Here is a 21,410-nt window from a genome sequence, read left to right on the forward strand (position 1 = left end):
ACTTCAACCGCCTTTACGGCCAGGTCCACATATACAAGGCAGCCGGGCGCTAAAGGCCCTCAACCGCAGCCCCAACACTTCACATAGGAGCAACAGATCAATAGACACCCCAGCCAGATCAGCAAAACACCTCTGGACCTACATCCAGAACACAACACAACCAGCCACATCCACACCTCCCGAAACAAACCACACCCCATATAGACGCCCTCAGATCAGACCTGTAAGCCCCACCTACCTTTATTTTTTACATTGAACCTTTATTTAACTAGTCAGCTAAGAACAAATTCTTATTTACAATGACGGCCTGCCCGAACAAACCCGGACGACGCCGGGCCAATTGTGCGCTGTCCTATGGGACGCCCAATCACGTCCGGTTGTGATACATCCTGGAATCAAATGAGGGTCTGTAGTGACAAAAGGTCGCAAAGTTCAAGGGGGCCGAATACTTTCGCAAGGCACTGTAACTATGGTGAATCACTAAAACAATACAGAAATACACTACAGAAAAAGGAACACGTCAGAAATCAGCTCAATGTCATTGAAGAATCCATAGACTCTAACCACTTCTTGGAAAATTGGAAAACACAAACACGAATGATTATCTATCCAACACGGAGATGTATGGATAACCCATTTCTCCAATCTTAAAACATACCAGAACACACTGGAATCTCTGATTACATTGAATGAACTACAGGACAAAATGTTGTAACGAAGCACGCTGAGAGTCGGGAATCAATTTCAGGGAGTAAATAATAAATAAACACAACATAATTCAAAATAAGAAACACGAACAACAGACATAACACAGGAACAGAACCAATAACACCTGGGGAAGGAACCAAAGGGAGTGACAAATATAGGGATGGGAATCAGGGAGATGATGGAGTCCAGGGAGATGATGGAGTCCAGGGAGATGATGGAGTCCAGGGAGATGATGGAGTCCAGGGAGATGTCCAGGGAGATGATGGAGTCCAGGGAGATGATGAGTCTGATGATGCGCAGGTGCACGTAATGATGGTGACAGGTGTGAGCCATAACGAGCAGCCTGGTGACCTAGAGGACGGAGAGGGAAGTGGGTACACTTGACAGGTGTTGATGGTATCCTAAATAAAATGATAAAATATACAGACCACAAACTCCAATTGGCTATACTTAAACTCTTTAACATCATACTTAGCTCTGGCATCTTCCCACTTATTTGGAACCAAGGACTTTTGGCATGAGGGTCTTGTAATGGCGTTCGTCTGTTGAAAGAGAGTCGGACCAAAATGCAGCGTGGTGGTTACTCATGTTCTTTAATGAAAAATTTACGATACATGAAATAACAATAATATACAAAACAACAAACGAACCGCGAAAACCTATACAGCCTGTCTGGTGCTAACTAACACAAAGACAGGAACAATCACCCACAAACACACAGTGAAACCCAGGCTACCTAAATATGGTTCCCAATCAGAGACAACGAGAATCACCTGACTCTGATTGAGAACCGCCTCAGGCAGCCAAGCCTACTCTAGACACCCCTAATCAACCACAATCCCAATGCCTACAAAAACCCCAATAAGACAATACAATAACCCCATGTCACACCCTGGCATGAACAAATAATTAAAGAAAACACAAAATACTAAGACCAAGGTGTGACAGGTCTGCTATACAAATTGATGGAAAGTGGTGCAGGGGGAAAACATACAACATTATAAAATCTATGTACATCAACAACAAGTGTGCGGTTAAAATTGACAAAAAACACACATTTCTTTCCACAGGGCCGTGGGGTGAGATAGGAATGCAGCTTAAACCCCACCATCTTCAACATATGTTAACAAATTGGGTGAGGGCACTAGAACAGTCTACAGCACAGCAGCCTCACCCTACTTTAATTTTAAATCAAATGTCTACTATTTGCTGATGATCTGGTGCTTCTGTCGCCAACCAAGGAGGGCCGACAGCAGCACCTAGATCTTCTGCACAGATTCTGTCAGACCTGGGCCCCGACAGACCTGGACCCCGACAGACCTGGACCCCGACAGACCTGGGCCCCGACAGACCTGGGCCCCGACAGACCTGGGCCCCGACAGACCTGGGCCCCGACAGACCTGGGCCGTGACAGACCTGGGCCCCGACAGACCTGGGCCGTGACAGACCTGGGCCCCGACAGACCTGGACCCCGACAGACCTGGAACCCGACAGACCTGGACCCCGACAGACCTGGACCCCGACAGACCTGGACCCCGACAGACCTGGACCCCGACAGACCTGGGCCGTGACAGACCTGGACCCCGACAGACCTGGACCCCGACAGACCTGGGCCGTGACAGACCTGGGCCGTGACAGACCTGGACCCCGACAGACCTGGACCCCGACAGACCTGGACCCCGACAGACCTGGACCCCGACAGACCTGGACCCCGACAGACCTGGGCCGTGACAGACCTGGACCCCGACAGACCTGGGCCGTGACAGACCTGGGCCGTGACAGACCTGGGCCGTGACAGACCTGGGCCGTGACAGACCTGGACCCCGACAGACCTGGGCCGTGACAGACCTGGGCCGTGACAGACCTGGACCCCGACAGTACATCTCAGTTAGACAAAAATAATAATAATAATGATAAATAATGATGTTCTAAAAAAGGTCCCATAAAAACAAATTCCATACAGACACCGTTGCCCTAGAGCACACAAAACAACTATACATAACTCTGTCTAAACATCAGCGCCACAGGTAACGTCCACAAAGCTGTGAATGAGCTGAGAGATGCCTTCTATGCTATCAAAAGGAATATAACATTTGACATACCAATCAGAATCTGGCAAAAATTCTATATATTCTATTTTATTTAACCTTTATTTAACTAGGCAAGTCAGTTAAAGAACAAATTCTTATTTACAATGGCGGCCTACCAAAAGGTAAAAGGCCTCCTGCGGGGACGGGGCTGGGATTAAAAATTACAAATCACATAAACATATAGGACAATACACAACAAGAGAGACCACACCACTACAGGAAGAGAGACCACACCACTACAGGAAGAGAGACCACACCACTACAGGAAGAGAGACCACAACACTACAGGAAGAGAGACACTACAACACTACATATAGAGAGACACCACAACACTACATAAAGAGAGACACCACTACACTACATAAAGAGAGACCCCACAACACTACATAGAGAGAGACCCCACAACACTACATAAAGAGAGACCCCACAACACTACATAAAGAGAGACAACACAACACTACATAAAGAGAGACACCACAACACTACATAAAGAGAGACACCACAACACTACATAAAGAGAGACACAACACTACTACATAAAGAGAGACACAACACTACTACATAAAGAGAGACACAACACTACATAAAGAGAGACACAACACTACATAAAGAGAGACACTACAACACTACATATAGAGAGACACCACAACACTACATAAAGAGAGACACTACAACACTACATAAAGAGAGACACCACTACACTACATAAAGAGAGACACCACAACACTACATAGAGAGAGACCCCACAACACTACATAAAGAGAGACCCCACAACACTACATAAAGAGAGACAACACAACACTACATAAAGAGAGACACCACAACACTACATAAAGAGAGACACAACACTACATGCAAAGAGAGACACAACACTACATAAAGAGAGACACTACAACACTACATAAGAGAGACACCACAACACTACATAAAGAGAGACACCACTACACTACAAAGAGAGACACCACAACACTACATAAGAGAGACACCACAACACTACATAGAGAGAGACACCACACCACTACATAAAGAGAGACACTACAACACTACATAAAGAGAGACACTACAACACTACATAAAGAGAGACACCACAACACTACATAAAGAGACACCACAACACTACATAAAGAGAGACACCACAACACTACAGGAAGAGAGACCACAACACTACATAAAGAGAGACACCAGAACACTACAGGAAGAGAGACCACAACACTACAGGAAGAGAGACCACAACACTACAGGAAGAGAGAGACCACAACACTACAGGAAGAGAGACACCACGCCACTACAGGAAGAGAGACACCACAACACTACAGGAAGAGAGACACCACAACACTACAGGAAGAGACACCACAACACTACAGGAAGAGAGAGACCACAACACTACAGGAAGAGAGACCACAACACTACAGGAAGAGAGACACCACAACACTACAGGAAGAGAGACCACAACACTACAGGAAGAGACACCACAACACTACATAGAGAGAGACACCACAACACTACAGGAAGAGAGACCACATCACAACAAGAGAGACACCACATCACAACAAGAGAGACACCACATCACAACAAGAGAGACACCACATCACAACAAGAGAGACACCACATCACAACAAGAGAGACACCACATCACAACAAGAGAGACACCACATCACAACAAAGAGACACCACAACACTACATAAAGAGAGACCACAACACTACATAGAGAGAGACACCACAACACTACATAAAGAGAGACCCCAACACTACATAGAGAGAGACACCACAACACTACATAAAGAGAGACACCACAACACTACATAGAGAGAGACACCACAACACTACATAAAGAGAGACCACAACACTACATAAAGAGAGACCCCACAACACTACATAAAGAGAGACCCCACAACACTACATAAAGAGAGACCCCACAACACTACATAAAGAGACACTACAACACTACATATAGAGACACTACAACACTACATATAGAGAGACACCACATCACAACAAGAGAGACACCACGCCACTACATAAAGAGAGACCCCACAACACTACATAAAGAGAGACACCACAACACTACATAAAGAGACACTACAACACTACATATAGAGAGACACCACATCACAACAAGAGAGACACCACGCCACTACATAAAGAGAGACCCCACAACACTACATAAAGAGAGACACCACAACACTACATAAAGAGAGACCCCACAACACTACATAAAGAGAGACCCCACAACACTACATAAAGAGAGACCCCACAACACTACATAAAGAGACACTACAACACTACATATAGGAGACACACAACACTACATAAGAGACACCACAACACAACAAGAGAGACACCACGCCACTACATAAAGAGAGACCCCACAACACTACATAAAGGAGACACCACAACACTACATAAAGAGACACTACAACACTACATATAGAGAGACACCACATCACAACAAAGAGACACCACGCCACTACATAAAGAGAGACCCCACAACACTACATAAAGAGAGACACCACAACACTACATAAAGAGAGACCCACAACACTACATAAAGAGAGACCACTGAGGACACTACATAAAGAGGACACCACAACACTACATAAAGAGAGACACCACATAAAGAGGCCTGACACTACATAAAGAGAGACACCACAACACTACATAAAGAGAGACACTACAACACTACATAAAGAGAGACACCACAACACTACATAAAGAGAGACACCACAACACTACATAAAGAGAGACACCACAACACTACATAAAGAGAGACACCACAACACTACATAAAGAGACCACAACACTACATAAAGAGAGACACACAACACTACATAAAGAGAGACACCACAACACTACATAAAGAGAGACACCACAACACTACATAAAGAGAGACACCACAACACTACATAAAAGGGACACCACAACACTACATAAAGAGAGACACCACAACACTACATAAAGAGACAACACAACACTACATAAAGAGAGACACACGCCACTACATAAAGGAGACACCACAACACTACATAAAGAGGGACACCACAACACTACATAAAGAGGACAACACAACACTACATAAAGAGAGACACCACAACACTACATAAAGAGAGACACACAACACTACATAAAGGAGACACCACAACACTACATAAAGGAGAGACACCACAACACTACATAAAGAGAGACACCACAACACTACATAAAGAGAGACACCACAACACTACATAAAGAGGACACCACAACACTACATAAAGAGAGACAACACAACACTACATAAAGAGAGACACCACAACACTACATAAAGAGAGACACCACAACACTACATAAAGAGAGACACCACAACACTACATAAAGAGAGACACCACAACACTACATAAAGAGGACAACACAACACTACATAAAGGAGACACCACAACACTACATAAAGAGAGACACCACAACACTACATAGAGACACAGACACATACAACACTACATAAAGAGAGACACCACAACACTACATAAAGAGAGACACACAACACTACATAAAGAGAGACACCACAACACTACATAAGAGAGACACCACAACACTACATAAAGAGAGACACCAACACTACATAAAGAGAGACACCACAACACTACATAAAGAGGACACCACTACACTACATAAGAGAGAGACACCACAACACTACATAAAGAGAGACACACAACACTACATAAAGAGAGACACACAACACTACATAAAGAGAGACACCACAACACTACATAAGAGAGACAACACAACTACATAAAGAGAGACACCACAACACTACATAAAGAGAGACAACACAACACTACATAAAGAGAGACACCACAACACTACATAAAGAGAGACACCACAACACTACTGCAAGAGAGACACCACAACACTACATAAAGAGAGACACCACAACACTACATAAAGAGAGACACCACAACACTACATAAAGAGAGACAACACAACACTACATAAAGAGAGACACCACAACACTACATAAAAGAGAGACACCACAACACTACATAAAGAGGACACACAACACTACATAAAGAGGACACCACAACACTACATAAAGAGGACACCACAACACTACATAAAGAGAGACACCACAACACTACATAAAGAGGACACACAACACTACATAAAGAGGACACCACACCACTACATAAGGAGAGGACAACACAACACTACATAAAGAGGACACAACACTACATAAAGAGAGACACTACAACACTACATAAAGAGAGGACACCACAACACTACATAAAGAGGACACCACAACACTACATAAAGGGGACACCACAACACTACATAAAGAGAGACACCACGCCACTACATAAAGAGGACAACACTGACACTACATAAAGAGGACACCACAACACTACATAAAGAGAGACACCACAACACTACATAAAGAGGACAACACAACACTACATAAAGAGAGACACACAACACTACATAAAGAGGGACACACAACACTACATAAAGAGGACAACTAGGGGGACACTACACTACAAAGAGGACACACAACACTACATAAAGGAGACACCACAACACTACATAAAGAGGGGACAACACAACACTACATAAAGGGAGAGACACCTGACACTACATAAGGAGGACAACCACAACACTACATAAAGAGGGGACACCACAACACTACATAAAGAGGACACACAACACTACATAAAGGGAGACCTGACACTACATAAAGGAGGACACCACAACACTACATAAAGAGACACCACAACACTACATAAAGAGGACAACACTGACACTACATAAAGGGAGACACCACAACACTACATAAAGAGAGACAACACTACATAAAGGGGACACCACAACACTACATAAAGAGGACACCACAACACTACATAAAGGGGACACCACAACACTACATAAAGAGGACACTACAACACTACATAAAGGGACCACCACTACATAAAGGGGGACACCACAACACTACATAAGGAGGACACCACAACACTACATAAAGAGGACACCACAACACTACATAAAGAGAGACACTACAACACTACATAAAGGGACACCACAACACTACATAAAAGGGACACCACAACACTACATAAAGAGGACACCACAACACTACATAAAGAGGACACCAACACTACATAAAGAGGACACCACAACACTACATAAGGAGGACACAACACTACATAAAGAGGACACACTGACACTACATAAAGAGGACACCACAACACTACATAAAGAGAGGACACCACAACACTACATAAAGGGAGACAACACTACATAAAGGAGGACACCACAACACTACATAAAGGGAGGACACAACACTACATAAGGAGGACACCACAACACTACATAAGAGGACACCAACACTACATAAGGAGGACACTACAACACTACATAAGGGGGACACAACACTACATAAAGGGAGGACACCACAACACTACATAAAGGAGGACACCTGACACTACATAAAGGAGGACACCAACACTACATAAGGGAGGACACCACAACACTACATAAAGGAGGACAACACAACACTACATGGGGAGGACACACAACACTACATAAGAGGACACCCAACACTACATAAAGAGGACACCACAACACTACATAAAGAGGACAACACAACACTACATAAGAGAGACAACACAACACTACATAAGGAGGACAACACAACACTACATAAAAGAGGACACCACAACACTACATAAAGAGAGACACCACAACACTACATAAAGGACACCACAGGAGGACACTACATAAAGGAGACAACACAACACTACATAAAGAGGACACCTACAACACTACATAAAGGAGGACAACCTGACACTACATAAAGAGGACACCACACACTACATAAAGAGAGACACCACAACACTACATAAAGAGAGACACCACAACACTACATAAAGAGGACACACTACATAAGGGAGGACACCAACACTACATAAAGGGACAACCACAACACTACATAAGGGAGACATAAAGGAGGACCACAACACTACATAAAGGGGGACACCTGACACTACATAAGAGGGAGACACCACAACACTACATAAAGAGGACACCACTGACACTACATAAAGAGAGACACCACAACACTACATAAAAGAGGACACACAACACTACATAAAGAGGACACACAACACTACATAAAGAGGACAACACAACACTACATAAAGAGGACACCACAACACTACATAAAGGGGACCACAACACTACATAAAGAGGACACCACAACACTACATAAAGAGGACACTACAACACTACATAAGAGAGACACCACAACACTACATAAAGAGGACACCACAACACTACATAAAGAGGACCACAACACTACATAAAGAGGACACCACGCCACTACATAAAGAGGACACCACAACACTACATAAAGAGAGACACCACAACACTACATAAAGAGAGACACCACAACACTACATAAAGAGAGGACACCACAACACTACATAAAGAGAGACACCACAACACTACATAAAGGAGACACCACAACACTACATAAAGAGGACACCACAACACTACATAAAGAGAGACACCACGACACTACATAAAGGAGACACCACACTACATAAAGGAGAGACACCACAACACTACATAAAGAGGACACCACAACACTACATAAAGGAGACACCTGGGGAACACTACATAAAGAGGACACCACAACACTACATAAAGAGGACACCACAACACTACATAAAGAGACACACAACACTACATAAAGAGAGACACCACAACACTACATAAAGAGAGACACCACAACACTACATAAAGAGAGACACCACAACACTACATAAAGAGAGACACTACAACACTACATAAAGAGAGACAACCAACACTACATAAAGAGGAGACACTACACTACATAAAGAGAGACACCACAACACTACATAAAGAGAGACACCACAACACTACATAACACAACACTACATAAAGGAGAGACACCACAACACTACATAAAGAGAGACACCACAACACTACATAAAGAGAGACACCACAACACTACATAAAGAGAGACACCACAACACTACATAAAGAGAGACACCACGCCACTACATAAAGAGAGAGACACCACAACACTACATAAAGAGAGACACCACAACACTACATAAAGAGAGACTACATAAAGAGGACCACAACACTACATAAAGAGAGACACCACACTACATAAAGGGGACACCACAACACTACATAAAGAGAGACACCACAACACTACATAAAGAGGACACCACAACACTACATAAAGAGGACACCACAACACTACATAAAGAGAGACAACACAACACTACATAAAGAGAGACACCACAACACTACATAAAGGAGACACCACAACACTACATAAAGAGAGACAACACAACACTACATAAAGAGAGACACGCACAACACTACATAAAGAGAGACACCACAACACTACATAAAGAGAGACAACACAACACTACATAAAGAGAGACACCACAACACTACATAAAGAGAGACACACTACATAAGAGAGACACTACAACACTACATAAAGAGAGACACCACGCCACTACATAAAGAGGACACCACAACACTACATAAAGAGAGACACCACAACACTACATAAAGAGAGACACCACAACACTACATAAAGAGGACACCACAACACTACATAAAGAGAGACACCACAACACTACATAAAGAGAGACACCACAACACTACATAAAGAGAGACACACAACACTACATAAAGAGAGACACCACAACACTACATAAAGAGAGACAACACAACACTACATAAAGAGAGACAACACAACACTACATAAAGAGAGACAACACAACACTACATAAAGAGAGACAACACAACACTACATAAGAGAGACACCACACTACATAAAGAGAGACACCACAACACTACATAAAGAGAGACAACACAACACTACATAAAGAGAGACACCACAACACTACATAAAGAGAGACAACACAACACTACATAAAGAGAGACACCACAACACTACATAAAGAGAGACACTACAACACTACATAAAGAGAGACACCACGCAACACTACATAAAGAGAGACACCACAACACTACATAAAGAGAGACACCACAACACTACATAAAGAGAGACACTACAACACTACATAAAGAGAGACACCACAACACTACATAAAGAGACACCACAACACTACATAAAGAGAGACACCACAACACTACATAAAGAGAGACACCAACAACACTACATAAAGAGAGACACCACAACACTAAGGGGACATAAAGAGAGACACCACAACACTACATAAAGAGAGACACACAACACTACATAAAGAGAGACACCACAACACTACATAAAGAGAGACACCACAACACTACATAAAGAGAGACACCACAACACTACATAAAGAGAGACACCACAACACTACATAAAGAGAGACAACACTACATAAAGAGAGACAACACAACACTACATAAAGAGAGACAACACTACATAAAGAGAGACACCACACTACATAAAGAGAGGACAACACTACATAAAGAGGACACCACAACACTACATAAAGAGAGACACCACAACACTACATAAAGAGAGACACCTGCACACTACATAAAGAGAGACACCACAACACTACATAAAGAGGACACCACAACACTACATAAAGAGAGACACCACAACACTACATAAAGAGGACACCACAACACTACATAGAGAGACACACAACACTACATAAAGAGAGACACCACAACACTACATAAAGAGAGACACCACAACACTACATAAAGAGAGACACCACAACACTACATAAAGAGAGACACCACAACACTACATAAAGAGAGACACCACGCCACTACATAAAAGAGAGACACCACAACACTACATAAAGAGAGACACCACGCCACTACATAAAGAGAGAGACACAACACTACATAAAGAGAGACACCACAACACTACATAAAGAGAGACACCACAACACTACATAAAGAGAGACACCACAACACTACATAAAGAGAGACACACAACACTACATAAAGAGAGACACCACAACACTACATAAAGAGAGACACCACAACACTACATAAAGAGAGACACCACAACACTACATAAAGAGAGACACCACAACACTACATAAAGAGAGACACCACAACACTACATAAAGAGAGACACCACAACACTACATAAAGAGAGACACCACAACACTACATAAAGAGAGACACCACAACACTACATAAAGAGAGACACCACAACACTACATAAAAGAGACACCACAACACTACATAAAGAGAGACACCACAACACTACATAAAGAGAGACACCACAACACTACATAAAGAGAGAGACACACAACACTACATAAAGAGAGACACCTGACACTACATAAGAGAGACACCACAACACTACATAAAGAGAGACACCACAACACTACATAAAGAGAGACACACAACACTACATAAAAAGAGAGACACCACAACACTACATAAAGAGAGACACCACAACACTACATAAAGAGAGACACCACAACACTACATAAAGAGAGACACCACAACACTACATAAAGAGAGACACACAACACTACATAAAGAGAGACACACAACACTACATAAAGAGAGACACTACATAAAGAGAGACACCACAACACTACATAAAGAGAGACACCACAACACTACATAAAGAGACACAACACTAAAGAGAGACACCACAACACTACATAAAGAGAGACACTACATAAAGAGAGACAACACTACATAAAGAGAGACACCAACACTACATAAAGAGAGACACCACAACACTACATAAAGAGAGACACCACAACACTACATAAAAGAGAGACAACAACACTACATAAAGAGACACCACGCCACTACATAAAGAGAGACACCACAACACTACATAAAGAGAGACACCACAACACTACATAAAGAGAGACACCACAACACTACATAAAGAGAGACACCACATAAAGAGGACAACACTACATAAAGAGAGACACCACAACACTACACAACACTACATAAAGAGAGACACCACAACACTACATAAAGAGAGACACCACGCCACTACATAAAGAGAGACACCACAACACTACATAAAGAGAGACACCACAACACTACATAAAGAGAGACACCACAACACTACATAAAGAGAGACACCACAACACTACATAAAGAGAGACACCACAACACTACATAAAGAGAGACACCACGCCACTACATAAAGAGAGACACCACGCCACTACATAAAGAGAGACACCACGCCACTACATAAAGAGAGACACCACAACACTACATAAAGAGAGACACCACAACACTACATAAAGAGAGACACCACAACACTACATAAAGAGAGACACCACAACACTACATAAAGAGAGACACCAACACTACATAAAGAGAGACACCACAACACTACATAAAAGAGAGACACCACAACACTACATAAAGAGAGACACCACAACACTACATAAAGAGAGACACCACAACACTACATAAAGAGAGACACACACTACATAAAGAGAGACACCACGACACCACTACATAAAGAGAGACACCACAACACTACATAAAGAGGACACCACGCCACTACATAAAGAGAGACACCACAACACTACATAAAGAGAGGACACCACAACACTACATAAAGAGAGACACCACAACACACTACATAAAGAGACACCACACACTACATAAAGAGAGACACCACGCCACTACATAAAGAGAGACACCACGCCACTACATAAGGAGAGACACAACACTACATAAAGAGAGACACCACAACACTACATAAGAGAGACACCACAACACTACATAAAGAGAGACACCACAACACTACATAAAGAGAGACACCACGCCACTACATAAAGAGAGACACACAACACTACATAAAGAGAGACACCACAACACTACATAAAGAGAGACACCACAACACTACATAAAGAGAGACACCACAACACTACATAAAGAGAGACACTACAACACTACATAAAGAGAGACACTACAACACTACATAAAGAGAGACACCACGCCACTACATAAAGAGAGAGACACCACAACACTACATAAAGAGAGACACCACGCCACTACATAAAGAGAGACACCACAACACTACATAAAGAGAGACACCACAACACTACATAAAGAGAGACACCACAACACTACATAAAGAGAGACACCACAACACTACATAAAGAGAGACACCACAACACTACATAAAGAGAGACACTACATAAAGAGACAACGCAACACTACATAAAGAGAGACAACACAACACTACATAAAGAGAGACACCACAACACTACATAAAGAGAGACAACTACATAAAGACAGACACTACGCCACTAAAGAGAGACACCACAACACTACATAAAAGAGAGAGACACCACAACACTACATAAAGAGAGAGAGACACCACGCCACTACATAAAGAGAGACACCACAACACTACATAAAGAGAGACACCACAACACTACATAAAGAGAGACACCACGCCACTACATAAAGACACCACAACACTACATAAAGAGAGACACCACAACACTACATAAAGAGAGACACATAAAGAGAGACACAACACTACATAAAGAGAGACACCACAACACTACATAAAGAGAGACACCACGCCACTACATAAAGAGAGACACCACAACACTACATAAAGAGAGACACCACGCCACTACATAAAGACACCACAACACTACATAAAGAGAGACCACAACACTACATAAAGAGAGACACCACGCCACTACATAAAGAGAGACACCACGCCACTACATAAAGAGAGACACCACGCCACTACATAAAGAGAGACACCACGCCACTACATAAAGAGAGACACCACAACACTACATAAAGAGAGACACCACAACACTACATAAAGAGAGACACCACAACACTACATAAAGAGAGACACCACGCCACTACATAAAGAGAGACACCACAACACTACATAAAGAGAGACACCACGCCACTACATAAAGAGAGACACCACAACACTACATAAAGAGAGACACCACAACACTACATAAAGAGAGACACCACAACACTACATAAAGAGAGACACCACAACACTACATAAAGAGAGACACCACAACACTACATAAAGAGAGACACCACGCCACTACATAAAGAGAGACACCACGCCACTACATAAAGAGAGACACCACGCCACTACATAAAGAGAGACACCACAACACTACATAAAGAGAGACACCACAACACTACATAAAGAGAGACACCACGCCACTACATAAAGAGAGACACCACGCCACTACATAAAGAGAGACACCACGCCACTACATAAAGAGAGACACCACAACACTACATAAAGAGAGACACCACGACACTACATAAAGAGAGACACCACGCCACTACATAAAGAGAGAGACACCACAACACTACATAAAGAGAGACACCACGCCACTACATAAAGAGAGACACCACGCCACTACATAAAGAGAGACACCACAACACTACATAAAGAGAGACACCACAACACTACATAAAGAGAGACACCACAACACTACATAAAGAGAGACACCACAACACTACATAAAGAGAGACACCACAACACTACATAAAGAGAGACACCACAACACTACATAAAGAGAGACACCACACCACTACATACATAAAGAGACACCACAACACTACATAGAGAGACACCACAACACTACATAAAGAGAGACACCACAACACTACATAAAGAGAGACACCACAACACTACATAAAGAGAGACACCACAACACTACATAAAGAGAGACACCACAACACTACATAAAGAGAGACACCACAACACTACATAAAGAGAGACACCACAACACTACATAAAGAGAGACACCACAACACTACATAAAGAGAGACACCACAACACTACATAAAGAGAGACACCACAACACTACATACAAAGAGACACACAACACTACATAAAGAGACACCACAACACTACATAAAGAGAGACACCACAACACTACATAAAGAGAGACACCACAACACTACATAAAGAGAGACACCACAACACTACATAAAAGAAGAGAGACACCACGCCACTACATAAAGAGAGACACCACGCCACTACATAAAGAGAGACACCACGCCACTACATAAAAGAGACACCACGACACTACATAAAGAGAGACACCACAACACTACATAAAGAGAGACACCACGCCACTACATAAAGAGAGACACCACGCCACTACATAAAGAGAGAGACACCACAACACTACATAAAGAGAGACACTACAACACTACATAAAGAGAGACACCACGCCACTACATAAAGAGAGAGACACCACAACACTACATAAAGAGAGACACCACGCCACTACATAAAGAGAGACACCACGCCACTACATAAAGAGAGACACCACAACACTACATAAAGAGAGACACCACGCCACTACATAAAGAGAGACACCACAACACTACATAAAGAGAGACACCACAACACTACATAAAGAGAGACACCACGCCACTACATAAAGAGAGACACCACGCCACTACATAAAGAGAGAGACACCACGACACTACATAAAGAGAGACACCACGCCACTACATAAAGAGAGACACCACGCCACTACATAAAGAGAGACACCACGCCACTACATAAAGAGAGACACCACGCCACTACATAAAGAGAGACACCACGCCACTACATAAAGAGAGACACCACGCCACTACATAAAGAGAGACACCACGCCACTACATAAAGAGAGACACCACGCAACACTACATAAAGAGACACCACGCCACTACATAAAGAGAGACACCACGCCACTACATAAAGAGAGACACCACAACACTACATAAAGAGAGACACCACGCCACTACATAAAGAGAGACACCACAACACTACATAAAGAGAGACACCACGCCACTACATAAAGAGAGACACCACGCCACTACATAAAGAGACACCACAACACTACATAAAGAGAGACACCACAACACTACATAAAGAGAGACACCACGCCACTACATAAAGAGAGACACCACGCCACTACATAAAGAGAGACACCACGCCACTACATAAAGAGAGACACCACGCCACTACATAAAGAGAGACACCACGCCACTACATAAAGAGAGACACTACATAAAGAGAGACACCACGCCACTACATAAAGAGAGACACCACGCCACTACATAAAGAGAGACACCACGCCACTACATAAAGAGAGACACCACGCCACTACATAAAGAGAGACACCACGCCACTACATAAAGAGAGACACCACGCCACTACATAAAGAGAGACACCACGCCACTACATAAAGAGAGACACCACGCCACTACATAAAGAGAGACACCACGCCACTACATAAAGAGAGACACCACGCCACTACATAAAGAGAGACAACGCCACTACATAAAGAGAGACACCACGCCACTACATAAAGAGAGACACCACGCCACTACATAAAGAGAGACACCACAACACTACATAAAGAGAGACACCACAACACTACATAAAGAGAGACACCACAACACTACATAAAGAGAGACACCACGCCACTACATAAAGAGAGACACCACGCCACTACATAAAGAGAGACACCACAACACTACATAAAGAGAGACACCACGCCACTACATAAAAGAGAGACACCACGCCACTACATAAAGAGAGACACCACAACACTACATAAAGAGAGACACCACGCCACTACATAAAAGAGAGACACCACAACACTACATAAAGAGAGACACACCATGAGAGACAACACTACATAAAGAGAGACACCACAACACTACATAAAGAGAGACACCACAACACTACATAAAGAGAGACACCACAACACTACATAAAGAGAGACACCACAACACTACATAAAGAGAGACACCACAACACTACATAAAGAGAGACACCACAACACTACATAAAGAGAGACACCACGCCACTACATAAAGACACCACAACACTACATAAAGAGAGACCACAACACTACATAAAGAGAGACACCACAACACTACATAAAGAGAGACACCACAACACTACATAAAGAGAGACACCACGCCACTACATAAAGAGAGACACCACAACACTACATAAAGAGAGACACCACAACACTACATAAAGAGAGACACCACAACACTACATAAAGAGAGACACCACAACACTACATAAAAGAGAGACACCACGCCACTACATAAAGAGAGACACCACAACACTACATAAAGAGAGACACCACGCCACTACATAAAGAGAGACACCACAACACTACATAAAGAGAGACACCACAACACTACATAAAGAGAGACAACACAACACTACATAAAGAGAGACACCACAACACTACATAAAGAGAGAGACACCACGCCACTACATAAAGAGAGACACCACGCCACTACATAAAGAGAGACACCACAACACTACATAAAGAGAGACACCACGCCACTACATAAAGAGAGACACCACAACACTACATAAAGAGAGACACCACGCCACTACATAAAGAGAGACACCACAACACTACATAAAGAGAGACACCACAACACTACATAAAGAGAGACACCACAACACTACATAAAGAGAGACACCACGCCACTACATAAGAGAGACACCAAACACTACATAAAGAGAGACACCACGCCACTACATAAAGAGAGAACAACACTACAGAGACACCACGCCACTACATAAAGAGAGACACCACAACACTACATAAGAGGAAAGCAGAGACACCACGCCACTACATAAAGAGAGACACCACGCCACTACATAAAGAGAGACACCACGCCACTACATAAAGAGAGACACCACGCCACTACATAAAGAGAGACACCACAACACTACATAAAGAGAGACCACGCCACTACATAAAAGAGACACCACGCCACTACATAAAAGAGAGACACCACGCCACTACATAAAGAGAGACACCACAACACTACATAAAGAGAGACACCACAACACTACATAAAGAGAGACACCACAACACTACATAAAGAGAGACACCACGCCACTACATAAAGAGAGACACCACGCCACTACATAAAGAGAGACACCACGCCACTACATAAAGAGAGACACCACGCCACTACATAAAAGAGAGACACCACGCCACTACATAAAGAGACACCACGCCACTACATAAAGAGAGACACCACACCACTACATAAAGAGAGACACCACGCCACTACATAAAGAGAGACACCACGCCACTACATAAAGAGAGACACCACGCCACTACATAAAGAGAGACACCACGCCACTACATAAAGAGAGACACCACGCCACTACATAAAGAGAGACACCACGCCACTACATAAAGAGAGACACCACGCCACTACATAAAGAGAGACACCGCCACTACATAAAGAGAGACACCACGCCACTACATAAAGAGAGACACCACGCCACTACATAAAGAGAGACACCACGCCACTACATAAAGAGAGACACCACGCCACTACATAAAGAGAGACACCACGCCACTACATAAAGAGAGACACCACGCCACTACATAAAGAGAGACACCACGCCACTACATAAAGAGAGACACCACGCCACTACATAAAGAGAGACACCACGCCACTACATAAAGAGAGACACCACGCCACTACATAAAGAGAGACACCACGCCACTACATAAAGAGAGACACCACGCCACTACATAAAGAGAGACACCACGCCACTACATAAAGAGAGACACCACGCCACTACATAAAGAGAGACACCACGCCACTACATAAAGAGAGACACCACGCCACTACATAAAGAGAGACACCACGCCACTACATAAAGAGAGACACCACGCCACTACATAAAGAGAGACACCACGACACCCACTACATAAAGAGAGACACCACGCCACTACATAAAAGAGAGACACCACGCCACTACATAAAGAGAGACACCACAACACTACATAAAGAGAGACACCACGCCACTACATAAAGAGAGACACCACGCCACTACATAAAGAGAGACACCACGCCACTACATAAAGAGAGACACCACGCCACTACATAAAGAGAGACACCACGCCACTACATAAAGAGAGACACCACGCCACTACATAAAGAGAGACACCACGCCACTACATAAAGAGAGACACCACGCCACTACATAAAGAGAGACACCACAACACTACATAAAGAGAGACACCACGCCACTACATAAAGAGACACCACAACACTACATAAAGAGAGACACCACGCCACTACATAAAGAGAGACACCACGCCACTACATAAAGAGAGACACCACACTACACTACATAAAGAGAGACACCACGCCACTACATAAAGAGAGACACCACGCCACTACATAAAGAGAGACACCACGCCACTACATAAAGAGAGACACCACGCAACACTACATAAAGAGAGACACCACGCCACTACATAAAGAGAGACACCACAACACTACATAAAGAGAGACACCACGCCACTACATAAAGAGAGACACCACGCCACTACATAAAGAGAGGCCTAAGACAACAACATAGCACTGCAGCAACACATGAAAACATAGCATGGTAGCAAGACAACATGACAACAACATGGTAGCAGCACAACATGGTAGCAGCACAACATGGTAGCAGCACAACATGGTAGCAGTACAACATGGTAGCAACACAACATGGTAGCAGCACAACATGGTAGCAGCACAACATGGTAGCAGCACAACATGGTAGCAACACAACATGGTAGCAGCACAAAGGGCAAGAAGGTAGAGACAACAATAAATAGCAGCCACATACTGTTCGCTGCTCTGGCCCCCCAATGGTGGAACAAACTCCCTCACGACGCCAGGACAGCGGAGTCAATCACCACCTTCCGGAGACACCTGAAACCCCACCTCTTTAAGGAATACCTAGGATAGGATAAAGTAATCCTTCTCCCCCTCCCCCTTAAAAGACCTAGATGCACTATTGTAAAGTGGCTGTTCCACTGGATGTCATAAGGTGAAAGCACCAATTTGTAAGTCGCTCTGGATAAGAGCGTCTGCTAAATGACTTAAATGTAATGTAAATGTATACTTGAATCAGTTATAGAACTCATTCTCATTGGCATTTATGGTTGTGATGGTCTGAGGTCCGGCTCACCAATCAAGAATTCACAAAATGGGACAAACACCAAATTGAGACTCTGCAAAAACATCATCCGTGTAAATAAACATTAAAACACCAAATAATGTGTGCAGAGCCGAATTAGGACAATCCAGAAAAGAGCAATTCAATTTGACAACCACCTAACATTAAGTGATTCTCAAACCAGCCAGCTGGTACGGGGACTCTGTTCACAAACACAAACAGAACCCACAGAGCCCCCTAACACAATTAGACCAAGCCAAATCATGAGAAAATGTCATTACTTGACACATTGGAAAGAATTAACAACAAAAAAAACTGAGCAAACTAGAATGCTATTTGGTCCTAAACACAGTGGCAGAATCCATGTGTCTGACACGAAATTAATCCAATTATATCTATCTGTTATATCTATATCTATTAGGTTAAATACCACTGTGTGACGTCACAACAGCAAGATTTGTGACCTGTTGCCACAAGAAAAGGGGCAACCAGTGAAGAACAAACACCATTGTAAATACAACCCATATTTATGTTTATTTATTATTATTATTTATTTATTTATGTTTATTTATTATTATTATTTATTTATGTTTATTTATTATTATTATTTATTTATGTTTATTTATTA

The 21,410-nt window shown here is 42.9% G+C and overlaps 1 long non-coding RNA gene across 1 annotated transcript in view; it reads right to left on the reverse strand.

The window, feature by feature from the left end:
* Positions 1-762: 762 nt before the first annotated feature.
* LOC135571493 (uncharacterized) overlaps positions 763-21,410 on the reverse strand; it is a 75,186-nt gene continuing 54,538 nt past the window's right edge. Inside the window, exon 3 of the long non-coding RNA XR_010463863.1 lies at positions 763-1,059. This is a non-coding gene — a long non-coding RNA (uncharacterized LOC135571493). The remainder of the gene's footprint in view (positions 1,060-21,410) is intronic.

Source organism: Oncorhynchus nerka, linkage group LG4 (assembly GCF_034236695.1).
Source record: "Oncorhynchus nerka isolate Pitt River linkage group LG4, Oner_Uvic_2.0, whole genome shotgun sequence".
NCBI lineage: Eukaryota > Metazoa > Chordata > Actinopteri > Salmoniformes > Salmonidae > Oncorhynchus > Oncorhynchus nerka.